The sequence below is a fragment of the Gavia stellata genome, chromosome 11 (assembly GCF_030936135.1).
Source record: "Gavia stellata isolate bGavSte3 chromosome 11, bGavSte3.hap2, whole genome shotgun sequence".
NCBI classification, from domain to species: Eukaryota; Metazoa; Chordata; class Aves; order Gaviiformes; family Gaviidae; genus Gavia; species Gavia stellata.
In genome coordinates, this window is record NC_082604.1 from 352,541 (window position 1) to 365,793 (window position 13,253).

The 13,253-nt window shown below is 49.8% G+C and overlaps 1 pseudogene; it reads left to right on the forward strand.

The window, feature by feature from the left end:
* LOC132317721 (hydrocephalus-inducing protein homolog) overlaps window positions 1–13,253 on the forward strand; it is a 71,379-nt pseudogene that overhangs the window by 17,135 nt on the left and 40,991 nt on the right.

Here is a 13,253-nt window from a genome sequence, read left to right on the forward strand (position 1 = left end):
GGGCTGCTAGCTTTCCAAAACCTCTTCTTAACTTGTGAGTGTGGAGTAAAACTACCTGCCACGCCAGGGAGCAAGAAGTGATCATCTGATCCATTTGGGACCCCATGGCTCGGGGTCAGCCCCTTGCTGAGCTGCTGCTGGTGCTGCTGTTCCTCCCCGAGTGCGTTGCTGCCCCTGCACTTACCCGGCAGTCTCTGCAAATATGTTGCTTATTGAATTATCTGTTTGGTTTGTCTCTCCCCGTGGCCGCAGGCTGTGTCACAGGCTGCAGAGGCAGGAAGAGGACAGGACGGATTGCTTCCTCAAGGAGTGCGCGGTGGACCCCACTCTCCGAGACCGCCTTTCCCTTCTCTCCCGCACCTTCCGGAACCAGAGGGCAAAGGTGCAAGGAGACTCCATGCTTTTCTCCGATGAGATCTTCACCATTGAGCCGATGGTAAGCTGTAGCTGAGAACCTCCCCTCCTCCTCCTCCTGCTCCTCCCTGAATGAGGTCACTTGGCAGATCCCTGCATCAGCTGCCTTGACGTGCCGAGAGAAAAGGTCAGGTTTCTGGTGAGGCTGGGAGAGCTTGTTACAAAAACCACTTCTGAACTGCGGGCTCCTGACAGGCAGCGAGAGCCTGCCTAAAGCTGAGCTACTGCAAGGGCTATAAATAAGTGTTCCTAGAGTGCTCAGAGGTATTGATTATTATATGTAAGGGCACACCTGACGCATACTGTATGGGGAGTAACAAAGGGTATTGGAGCATTGTCAGTTCACATATTGACCTGAAGAATGAAATGGTCCTCTGTGGAAAGGAGGCCAAATTCAGCCCAAGTTTAGTCATGGAAACACCAATCCCTTTGTATAAGCTGGACTTACACCATGTCTGAATCTCCCTTCCAATGGCATCTGTGAGCCTGGACACAAGACTGGCAGGTTTTTTTTGAGTTGTATGGCACATAGGTACAGAAAAATCTTTGCTTTTCTGTTTCTGCAAGCAAAACCCCATGTCCTTCAATCAACCAGAGCTCTGATTCTGAGTATTTGCATGGTCTGAGGCGAAGAATGCCTGCTGTCTGAGCAGTGCAAAATCCCTTCTCATCTTGGAGTGAACCCTAGAATAAGCCCAACCTCTTCTTTTTTTAAAATAGGTGAAACTAGTTTTTTTTTTTTAACCAAGGAAGGGGACCGTGTTCTCTTCTTGGTTACTCCTTTAGCCCATCGAAGGCTGAGAGCCAGCAATGTCAGCACAACTGCAGTTTCACACCACTGTAGCTGACAGCAGCATGGTGTGACCAAGAGACTGTGTCAGAGCAGTAGGAGTATTGTAGAGTGGGAGCTGATGAGCTGAGCCTGAAGGGCATCGTGCGATGCATTAGAGTTGATTTTGGAGTGTGTCCCAGGGCTCCTGCTTCGTTACAGTTGGAGTATGGCTCCAGAACTAGCTCAACCCCGCCTTGAGCTCCTGAAGTGCATTAAGGTGAGGTCCAGAAGTCTGGCTGCCCACAGTACTGCATGCTGGTACTCCATGTAATGATGTACAGACATGAAGTGTAGCCAGGTCCCTTTTCCTTAGACTGGCTGGTACCTCTGAAGAAATCCTGCTTGATTTGCTGGAGTTTGGTTGCCAGTTGGGTTGCTTCGTTGTAGCCCTAATTTAACAAAATGCCTCTCCCAGGTGCCAGTAAAGGTAAGGGACTTGGACAGTTTTTTGCAGCTGCTTCCAGACTCTTTTATAAATGTTGTTGGCAAGTGTTGCTTGCTCCTTGCTCTTCACTGATGCTCTAAATATAGGCTACAGGGCTGTGGTTCAAAACAAGACATGTAACGTTTAAAGAGAAATGGTTTTCTGTCTGCTTCTGTTTTAGGAGGGAGATGTCTGGCCAAATTCTTCGGCTGAAATCAAGGTGATCTTTAAACCCCGTGAAGCCAGAGTGTATCAAAAAGCGGTCTACTGTGAAATCTCAGGTACAGCTCCTTTCTCCTGCTTCTGTTACCCATGGTGAAGGCGAGGCACAAATAGTCTTCCAGCCCCCTCGGTTCTCATGTAGTTGCTGGGAAGGGTGGGTGGTCAGCAGGTCAGGGCTGGCACATGCCCGCTGTCCCTGCGGTTTCCAGGTGATCTCCTGTCCGCGGCCAGCCCTCGCGATGCCTGGCTACAAGCTTGGATCACTGATCCCAGACCAACCAAGGCAGTGAAGGGATAAGCTTTCATGCCATGGGTTTGCCAGCATTTGCTCTGCTGCAAGGTGCCTGGAAAGGCCAAAGAATGACACAGCAGAACAGCTTTCGTGGACGAGCACTAAGCCCCTATAGACCATATACTTCCAAGATGAATCTTTATTACACGGATGCATCATCAGACGCCTGAGGCAGCAGGAGCTGAGTTACAAATGTGCTCCCAGATCCTGGATCACCTCCCGCTCCCCAGATGCTGTCAGACCTCAGGTGACTGAGCCCTGCTGAGTGCGGGGTGTCTGCGAAAAGACCACTTCTGGCCAGCCTGTGCTTCTCTCCCTGTGTGGGAATTGTCACCTCGTGGCTCGGCGTCTATGGTGCATACAGGTAGCGTTGCACAGGCCTTGCTGTACTGAGCAGGGTGAACGTCCTCCCTGGGAATCGGAATCCGAGCAGTCCGCTAGACAAGCTTTATGCCCATCCTGTCTTACGGAAGTGCTGTCAAGTCGTCTTCTGGGAGCGGTTACTGTTGATGTGTGTATGGCCGTTAGCAGGGAGCTTCGCCTTGCTTGGGCTCGTACTTCTCGGCTCCTGTGCTGTTGTCTCTGATTGCATCAGTATAGATGGCAGATTTTTATCTTCAGTTCTGTTTTGTGAGCTTTGTGCCTTCACTGCATGGATTTCAACTCATCTAAGTGTGTGGGAAGAAATTCAGAGATCGTGTTTTAAACTCAGCATCCCGTTTTCAGGGTGCAAACTGATTACTAAATTAGAAACCAGCCCAAGGGCATATGTCCTGAGGGAGGAGAAGGGTCCCGTATCTTCTCCCTGGAGCATCTAGAGCTGGTCCCATCCATTGCGGAGTCAGGGACTAGCATTGAGGCAGGCTGGAAAATCCAGGGCAAGAGAGGGAATTACTGTACTGAAACGGCAATCTCTCCCCAGGCCGAGAGGCCAGGCTGCCCCTGCGCATCAAAGGTGAAGGCATAGGGCCCCAGCTCCGCTTCAACTTTGACCAGCTGGACATCGGGAAGGTTTTCATTGGATCAGCCCACAGCTATGAGGTGAGCAGGAGGGGTTTGCAGGGGTTGGGCTGGATCCTCACGGCTCCCGGGGCAACGCTGAGCCTCGTGGACCTGGGGGATTCCTGGCAACTCAGGCAGTTGTGAGCAGGGAATATTTGACATACTAGTCAAGTTTGGGGGGTTTCACAGAATCTGGATACTTTTGGTGGGGTCTGAAAGGTGTATATTTTTGTGAAGCCCTAGTCCCTGCTTTTTGGCAATCTCCATCTGAGGTCAGCTGGGAGGCTTCATGCAAAAAAACCCCCCTTGACACATGAAAGCAGCACTGGGTCAAAAAGAGAAGTATTCAGAGGCTTTTGTTTCAGCCCTAGATGCAAAGCACCTTTGTACTCTGGCTCTTAAAAAGCAGCTGGAACAAAGTTACTGTGTTTGAACTCAAGTCCCTTGCAAAGAGTTTTCAGTTAAGTGCATCCTACCAATTCCTGGGAGTCAGAGGAAAGCCATCCAGCCTCCTGGCTCCGAGCTGTCCCTAGGGAAGAAATTGGGAGTGCTTCCCCTCGCTGACGAGCCCCTCACCACGCTTCGGGCTTGGTGCACCTCTGGCTCTATGAAGAGCAAAGCATTTCTGGAAATGAAGCAAAGGCACTTTCTATATATTTGCCTCCCCCCAGTGGTGTCAAGTCTTCTGCAAAAAAAAAGATAGAGCAAGTGAAAGAGGTAGAAGACGAGGCAATACATCATGCCAGACACTTTCAAAACCTTGACTGTGGCAGGGAAGGACAGATTAAGGTGTTTTCTTACGGAAATATTGTGCGCTCTGTGCATATTTAATGCTGATACTTTATTGATTCTCTCTCTATCAATTTATGATTTTGATTACTTGAGAAAATGTGATGAAGTAGATGAAGCTGTTAGTGCTTTCCTAAGCAGCTAGACTGGAGGTGAACCTCAGCTCAGCGTCGGATCCCTAAGTGCAATTTGTAACGAAGGTGTAAAACACACAAGAGGCGAGAGTAGTGTTCAAATTACCATTGTGGACTTTGAATACATGCCTATTTTCAGCAGCAGCTGCAAAGTTGAAAAACAAAGGATGTTTCTATGCTTCTGTCTCAGTTTTTCTGACAGGTTTTGCAAGGACAAAAATTAGGGAAAAGAAATTGAAAGCAGATAGCTAAGTCCATGGAAATGGCAGGATTTCACCCTGCAGCAATCAGAAACGACAGCTTTGCTTTGGGTAGGTTTGTTGGTGATGGACAGCGTGACGGTACTCCCAGGCAGATGTGGGCATTTCTTGCCCAACATGAAAAGAGCTGAATTTCAACAAACGCTGCGGGATTGTGTCACTTGTTCGAGGCAGTAGATCTCTCGAGCATTCAACAAAATATGGCTTGGTTCTAAATTTGCAGTTTATTCCAGTAATGGTAAAATCTTAGATGGTGGCTGTGTATATTTAGGAAAGAGAACTTCTTTGGAATAGATGGAGCTGCTATGCACCTCACGCTCATTCTTTCCTGACATGTCTGTTGGAGCAAAGACTAAGAAAGTATCACCTTAAAGAAGAAAGAAGAGAAACCTAACTTCTGTACTGTAGCAGAGTTGGGGAGTGCTTCTGAAGTTGGTTATAGTGCTGGCCTGAGGGGTCTTCTACATGCAGTGAACTTGTTGGCTGCCATGGAAGCTGCCCGTGTTCTGCCCTTGGCAGGACCAGGCTCATCAGGAGCGGAAGCAGTTGTGTGATGACCCACTAGTAACCGCCCTTCGTTGCTCTTAGGGACAGGTCTGAATCAACTTGCTGATGCTGAGCAGGTCCTCTGCACTGCAAGTCAAAGTAGACTACTCTGTATCAGTGGAATAAACCCAGCGTGACTCTGTTTAGATGAAGTTATCACTGCTTTGCATGTAAAAACCCAAAGGCAGAACTTGTCCTGTTGCATATTCTTTGGCTTCTGCCAAGCAGCAGCACACGGCATCTTCTGTCTTTTTACAGATGTTACTTGTTTAATGGGAAAACAAGTCAGCCTTGTGTAAGAAAGGAAGATTCCTTATGTATTTCCATTTTGCTTTCTTGCTGCTGCAGGCGGTCCTGTTTAACAAAGGAGCCATCGATGCTTTCTTCCGGTTGGTCCCTCCAGCTACAGCTCTGGGCTCCTGCTTCACCTTTCTGCCCCGGGAGGGCACCATTTTGCCAGACGGGCTCCAGGTGATCCGGATCTCCTTCAGTTCCACCATCCTGGGGCAGTTCACAGAAGAGTTCAAGTTCAGTGTGAATGGATCCCCTGAGCCTGTGACCTTGACTATCAGGTGAGGAGGGTTATAGGAGCTTGGTGGGCACATCTGTAGCTCTCTCTGGGTAATCAGCTCCCCCCTACCTCATTTTATGATGGAGCAGAGAAAAAAGGGGTTGTGTAAGGTCTTTGTCTTGGCTCAGATCCTAGCACCCCCCCACTAAGAGCCAAGGCTTTTTAACCTTGACTCCAGTTTGAACCTTGCAATTGCAGCAGCCAAGAAAGTGTAATTGTCTGCGAGAGGAAATCATAGAATAGTTTGGGTTGGAAGGGACCTTTAAAGGTCATCTAGTCCAACCCCCCTGCAGTGAGCAGGGGCATGTTCAAGTAGACCAGGTTGTTCAGAGCCCCGTCCAAGCTGACCTTGAATGTTTCCATCTACCACCTCTCTGGGCAACCTGTGCCAGTGCCTCACCACCCTCATTGTAAAATATTTCTTCCTTATGTCTAGTCTAAATCTACCCTCTTTCAGTTTAAAGCTATTACCCCTTGTCCTATTGCTACAGGCCCTGCTAAAAAGTCTGTCCCCGTCTTTCTTATAAGCCCCCTTTAAGTATTGAAAGGCCACAAGAAGGTCTCCCCGGAGCCTTCTCTTCTCCAGGCTGACCAACCCCAACTCTCTCAGCCTTTCTTCATAGGAGAGGTGTTGCATCGCTCTGATAGTTTTTGTGTCCCTCCTCTGGACCTGCTCCAACAGGTCCATGTCTTTCCTGTGCTGAGGACTCCAGAGCTGGACCCAGTACTGCAGGTGGGGTCTCACCAGAGCGGAGTAGAGGGGCAGGATCACCTCCCTTGAGCTGCTGGCCATCTGTGACCATGCCTCCTCTGCTTTCAATAAGCAGTTTAACTTTCAAAGTCTTGGGTTCCTCTAGGAAGCAGCTTTGCCTTCATGGTTGAGCCAGAGTGGCTCTGTGACTTTCTAGGACACTGTTTGCCCAGAATTTGGCAGCAGCAGATTCCTTTTGTGACCCTTTGACATCTCTGTGTGAGGACCGTGGGGCTTTAATGACTACCCGTGCTGGAAAAAAGTTTGACTGGAGGCCGTACGGGAAAGGTGTGGAGATGCCTGCTGCCCTGTCCCGGTACCCAGGAGCTGAAGTGACTCCTTGCTACAGGTAGCTCATTCCCCCTTGGGCCATGGCAGACAGTGTGATGGTATCAGCTTTGGGCAGTAGATGGTCTGGGATGTCCCCCTGAACACCCAGCAGGGCCAAGAGGGCTTTGGAGAGGGGCCAGCCTGGGTGATTCTGCAGCCAGAAGCAGTGTTTTTAAAATCCTCTGTTAACATTCCATACAAAATGGGTAGCAGCAGCATCAACATCATCTCTCATGCTAATGCGTTGGGACAAGCTGTCCTCCCGGCTCTTGTGCAGTGAGTGCTACGGTACCTCCTTTCTGCAGCCAGAAACGTGCTGATGCAGGAGACAGGAAGCTCTGCAGCAAGTACTGTCACAAGGACTCGGGCATCATCCCCTGGGCTGGTGCCATTGCAAAAGAGAATCCTCACTGAGCAAGAGGGGAGAAGGGGGAAAAAAAAAACCAAGCTGATGAAAGGAGAGGCAAAGCTCATTTCTCAGGACCACAGCAGCATGCGAACTTGTCCCAGCAAGTCTTAACCACGAGCTGCTGGGCTCATGTGGTGTAGGCAGGGAAGCTGATGCTGGGTGCTCTGGAGCTTTGGGGCTGGCTGAAGTGGTCCTTTTTTCCCCACTGGTGCCCTGGCTGCCAGTGCCCAGCATGTCCTCCCCTTCTCTGTGGCCGCTCTGCCCTGTTCTGCCAGCATGGCCCTGAGCTCGGTGCAGACCTTATGTCTCAGTGAGAGAGGATTGCTGGTCCTTTTTTATTTATTTCTTCCCCATCCTTGTATTCCTCCTTTCTAGGTGGTGGCTCCTATGCAGCCCATCTGAGGGTACCCCAGCATGCCCACCTGCTCCGGTACAGCTGTCCCTCAGCAGTAATTCCCATTGCAGTCCACTCTGCTCTGAGATGTCATCTGCCTCTTTGATTTCTGCCTTGCCTTAGTTTCAAGGATCCCTATCCAGTCCTTATCTCTCATTCTCCAGCCCCACAGCTCAAGCTGTTTGTTTTCAAAGGCCTTTGAGATGTCCACCCACCAGGTGAAGCTGAGCCTCCCTCGTTGGGAAGTTTGAAGCACTGGATTTAGTCCTCCATGGAGAAAAACTCCCAGCTCTTTTGAATGGAGGCGAGCTGGCTGGTGGGAGACTGGGCTGCAAAGGAAGGAAGGAATGGGGATGAGTGTTGAAGCGGTTCCTCTCCCACCTTGCATTATCCTTCGTGCTCTGCAAGGACCCTGATCTCCCTTCACAAGTGCATTATCTAATGCTACTGTAAAACGCAGTAGTTGCCAAAACCACTGCCTTTTCCCCCATTTTTTTGCGAGCTGTACTATTGTGAGCTGTGGTGCACAGGGCTCTGGGTTGGCTCCTTGCTCGAGCCTTCTGGGCAGTCATTCAGGTTTAACTTCCCTGAGCACAGATACGGCGCACTCAGCAGAAATGGCAGTCATTTCTCCGCTTGCCTGGCAAGGCTCATCCTTGGCAGTTTCCCAGTGTGATCCCCAGTCATGGTTGGTTTGGAGGTAGTTTTCCATTGTCTCCTGGCAAGTGCTGTGACGGAAAGCATGCCTGCTCCCTTTGCTGTGTCCAAAGCAAGGTGTTAGGGCTTGGGCGGTTAGGTCTGGTTATGTGAGGTCCTTGGAGAGGGAACTTCATCATCATCATCAGGGATTTGCTCCCTGACTTAGTCTCAGGAACTGCTTCAGCTCCAAGAATCGAGAATTAGTATTGGATTGAAACTCCTGAAAGTCAGTTTTTGAGTGCTTTTTGACTATGCAATCAGAAGATGCCCAAACCATAGGTGGTTCTTCTTCACTTGGAACCCAACCTTACAAGGTCCTGAATGCTTGTTTCTTTGGTGTTTAGAAAGGGATGCTGGAAATGAGACACCACGGATGAACGCAGGTCCCTCCTGCGGGATGCTTGAGTCTGGTCATGTGCCAAACAGAGTCAGTGGCAGTCCTGTGACTAAAACTAGGAGGCAGCGTTCACTGTGGTCCTTGATTTTTAACTAAGAGGCAGAGCTGGCATTGATTGGCATCAACCATGAAATAAATTAATGGCTGTTGTGCAGCTCCAAGTGCTGATTTCAGGGGATTTTGGTGAGTTTTGGAGTTTGGAGCCTGGCTGCTGAATTTAAGGACAGGTGAGGAGGTGTGGTGGGTTCAAGACACCCGTGTTCGGTGGTTGGAGATGTGTGTTGCTCTTGGATGTGTCAGCTGGTGCACTGGTGACAAGCTGATCCTTTCCCCCAAGATTCAGCTGTCCGCTGTGTAGAACTGTTGCTGCTGTTGTTGTGGCCAGTGGGTGTCTGGGCGCTCCCCTGGCTTCATGCCTCAAAATCCTGCATGCCTAATGATTGCATGGATCAAGATGCTCTGAGGTCAAGATGTTCATATACTCCATGGGAATACCAGTTCCAGCAAAGAAATACCAAAGCAGAGAACCTGCAGCTGGCAAAGCTAGTACAATGGGTCCACTTTTGCGTGGAGACCTCTGTGTCATCACGTTACAGATGGGGAAACTGAGGCATGGAGCCATCACTAGTTCAGGGTCCTTCATCAGGCCAGCAGCAACTTGGGGGCATACCCTGCCTGACATGGTGCCCTAAGGCACATCAGCAGCTATCAGCTGCTGACCACTTTGCTTTGGCTGTCTCCGGTCCACATGGATGCTGTGCTGAGCAGAAAGGCGACGGGTTGATTTGAAACCCGCTGTGGTTCTGAGACCAGCTTTTATCCCTCCGAGCAGTAACAAAAGCCAAACACTTTGCATTTCTCTTTAACCAAGCCAATGCCTCCTCTGCCTGTCTTTGTCCTCACAGGGGCTGTGTCATCGGACCGACTTTTCATTTCAACGTACCTTCCCTCCGCTTCGGTGACGTCTCCTTCGGTGAGTGTTCCCTGGGCTTGGAGCATAGGTTGAGAGGTCTGTGCATCACCAAACAGAGCACCTGAACAGAAGAGCACCTGTCACTTGTGTTCCTCCGTAGCAGCCTTCGAGGTGTTAAAACCAGGGCTGCTGGTGGCTTAGGCAGTGTTGTGCCATCATGAGGTCAGATAGGACCAAAGGAACAGAAAGTCAGTGTTTTCTGGTGTCCCTCATAGTCTGTTCAGCCCCAACCTCCCAATGCTTGGCAGCAGAATGGCTGTGAAAGTCCTTGTGCCAGAAGGGCCCAGGGGATGGGACTGCAGGAGAAGGGAGTTGAAGCCACATGCTAGCCTGTAGCTGCTCTGGGTGAATGTGCGTGTTGCAAGGGGAGGACACCATTTCCCACCTGACCTTTAGTGTGAGATGTTGATTAGTGCTGTGAGGGCACCTCATTCTCACCTCCCAGGTAATATGCCCAAGCAATAGCTTGGCATGGGGCACTGATGTCCTCCGAGATCTGGGCTCCTTCTCCTTCCCTGCCAAAAGCCCAGGTCTGCTGATGGAGCCGGTGGCTGAGCATCCAGAGCATCTCCATTAAAGTGCAGATTCTCGTTCTCCACCTCCGTCTCACAAAAGGCTTTTTACTGAGATGTTCTAAAGTTGAATTGTGAAATCAATTGTGATTGAAGGGCCATTATCATTCTGCACCCAGGATGCCTCTGTGTTTTCATGCTGCTCATGGACTTTCTAAGAAAACTCATTACCTTTCCTGAGCTGCTTCCTCCCCTCCCTACATCACCACTGTGCCATTTCTTTATTTCCTTTTGAAGAAATAAAACCAGAAACACAGCAGGCAGAAATATGGTTATGTAATAGGAGCTTCATCCTACTTAATCTGATTTCGTTAATAAGGCCTTTTGAGCTGAAGGCAGCTACTGTATTTTTGCTTCTTTTAGCTCTGCTGCTGACTGTTGTCTGCATCTGGAGACTTCGGTCTCCTTTGGGACTGTGAAGTCTGTGTTTGTCCTTTCTGTGCGTCTCCTGCCTCCCTGCTGGAGTAGTTGCTGGAGGTGGGCAGTGGTCACTGTCGATGGGCATGGATGAACTACCTGCTGTGTCTGCAGTTGGTTTCCCTCCCCATCTGTATTCAAGTAACGCTTGGTAAGCAGGCCATGGGAGATGTCTCCTTCTCACAGAGCTGGCCATCCAAGGCAGATGTCCACTCCAGAGCAGGTTGTGGGCTGATGTCCTGTCTCTGCAGCACATCCCCACCAGGTGTGGTTGTATCACTGCTTTTCCATTATGGAAAGCAAGTATCCAAGCTAAAGTGATGTAAACCCTTGCGGGCAGTAACCAAAGCCAGTGTGCAGCATGGATGTGATGTCCCCGTTTGTTAGGTAAGGTGAGACACGGTTCCTGCTAATTTCTAAGCAAGCATCAGGCTTGCCTCCTGTGAAGTGGGCTGCAGGTTGTCACGAGCTGAGTCTGATTGCCCCCAAACAGGAGATGCCTTGAGGATGCTGCCTAGAGAAACTGCATTAGAGTGCTTTGCATCGTGCTGTAGTAGCCAATTGCATCCATCCTTTCTTTTACTGGAGCTTCTCCTCGATGACAATACACTGCTTTTATATATTGAAAACTGTGGGAGTGTTCGTGGAGTTAACAGGGAATGTTACGGACTGAATTTTCAGAAAAAATGGTCTGTCTGGATGTACGCTCATAAGCGAGAAATAACTGATGCTGGTTTTGGGGCATGTGAGAGCGCTCCTCAGGTAAAGAGAGACAAAATTCTGGTGTTCGGCATCGCTAAGAGTGGGCATTGCCAAGGAAACAATCTCTGTGATCAGCATAAAAGAGAGCTTAATTGACAATGAATTCCTTGCTTAGCTTCTCAACTAGCTGTGGTTCAGATTGAAAAGAGCTAAACTCCAGGCACAGTTTTATCCTAACAGGATATTCACACCAGGACTCAGGGGGATAACTGGGGCGTAAATTCATATTTGTGTCATTTCCTAGGCTTTCCTCGCACGTTGTCGTGTCGCCTCACTAACACCTCCTTGGTGCCCGTGACCTTCACCCTTCGCATTCCTGGGGACGGCTCGGGAGAGCCCAGTGTTACCAGTTTTGTTCCTGTGTCGGACAACACTCACTCATACTGGAGAAGGGGAGCCCAAGGTCTTGTGAAGCCAACCGAATTTACCATCACGCCGTGCAGAGGGACCATCCGCTCCCAGGGGGTCGTGGATATCCAGGTATGGGAAGAGTCCGGCCATACGTGCTTCAGCAGGTGGAGCTGAAGCTTCACTGATGCATGAGAGGGCTTTAGTGCTGCCAGCATAACGCGAGTAAGATATATGCATTAGTGTTAGGCTTTTGTTGGCTGGGTTACTCTGGGACGTTTCAGAAGGAGCACCGTTTTGTTTCCAAAATCCTGACCGGAAGGTCTTGTACCGTATAGTCAGGTACAGAAGCCCCTCCTGTGTTTTTGAGAGCTGCTTAGAGCGATCTCTTGGATTTAAAGTGGGCAGAGGAAGGATGAGGACAGAAGGTGGCTGTTAAAAAGAGAGATGTCATTGCATAAAGCAGTTTGCCTTTCTTCCCAGTCTAATTTCTCCTGTCTTGTTGAGCAGGAGGAGCTGTTTTCACTGCAGCGATCCCCAAGGGGGACTGCAAAAGCTCTGGCAGCCGTGAACTGCACAGCATCTGCTGGGCCACGTTTTGCTCTCAGCTTCCCCCTGTAAAGCTGAACTCATTCTGTTCAAGGCAACAGATTTCCTCTGGATTTATGCTATTCTAGTCGAGATTACAAACTGGTCCCTTAATTTTAATACAGTGGTGAGTAGAGCATTAGTCTAATTGTGCTTTAATTTAGCTTGCATATACCCTGATAACTGCACGGTGTATTTAACAGAGCAGATCTTGTCAGAAGACTTCTATTACTTGTAGAGCCTGTGCTCTGTACATGGACCAGCAGAAGAATTAGGGCAAAATCCTCCCTTTCCTTACTGTGGAAGGAGAACCGGAGGACACCACACATGGACGATGGCTTTGGGAGCGATGAAGTATTTGATGGTCTTCTCTTCCGCCAGGTCACCCTGTGTTCCAACACCGTGAAGAGATACGAGCTGGCACTGGTGGTGGACGTGGACGGTGTTGGCAAGGAGGTGTTGGCATTGCCTCTCACAGCCAGGTATCACCGCTTCCCTTGCAGCTCATCGTCTCTCCTCGTGCACCCCCCACCAGCACACTGCCTTGCACGCGGTTTTCTGGCTCCATCTCCAAATGAGAAGCGTTGCTTAATGAGCTAGTTCTACCCAGCTAGCTAGGAGAACAGCAGTGCTTTGGAAGCAGCCCACGTTGAGAAGCACCTGTGCTCAACGGACAGGCATGGGGCTGAGCCTTCTTCTAAAGGGAACAGTAATTATATTCATGTTTGGCCTGGCTTTTGGTGCTTGAGGTGTAAGAAATTTCCCAAGGGCTGCCCCTCCTTCTTCCTGCAAGTGGTGGACTTGTGCTGGGTTGCGACCAAAACGCAACATTCGTTTGGGACGCAGCGATCAGCCTGCTGAAAGCTGGTGTCTGGTTCAGTTAACGAAGGCATGTGCAAATGGGGAAGGGGTTTGTGTCAGGACTGGTGAGGGGAAGTAGAGGCAAGATGTTAGGACGGGGAAAATAGTCCTTGATGTGGAAGGTGAGCTCAGGTTTCTCTGCTTTCCTCTGGTTCTTCAGAGACGTACTGTTCTCAGATTTAAGCCAAAAGCTGTTCTTGCTGCAGCCAGATTCGATGCTGTTGTGCTGCAGTGGGTGTCAGTTGAATTGCAAGAGGCAGAGTCTT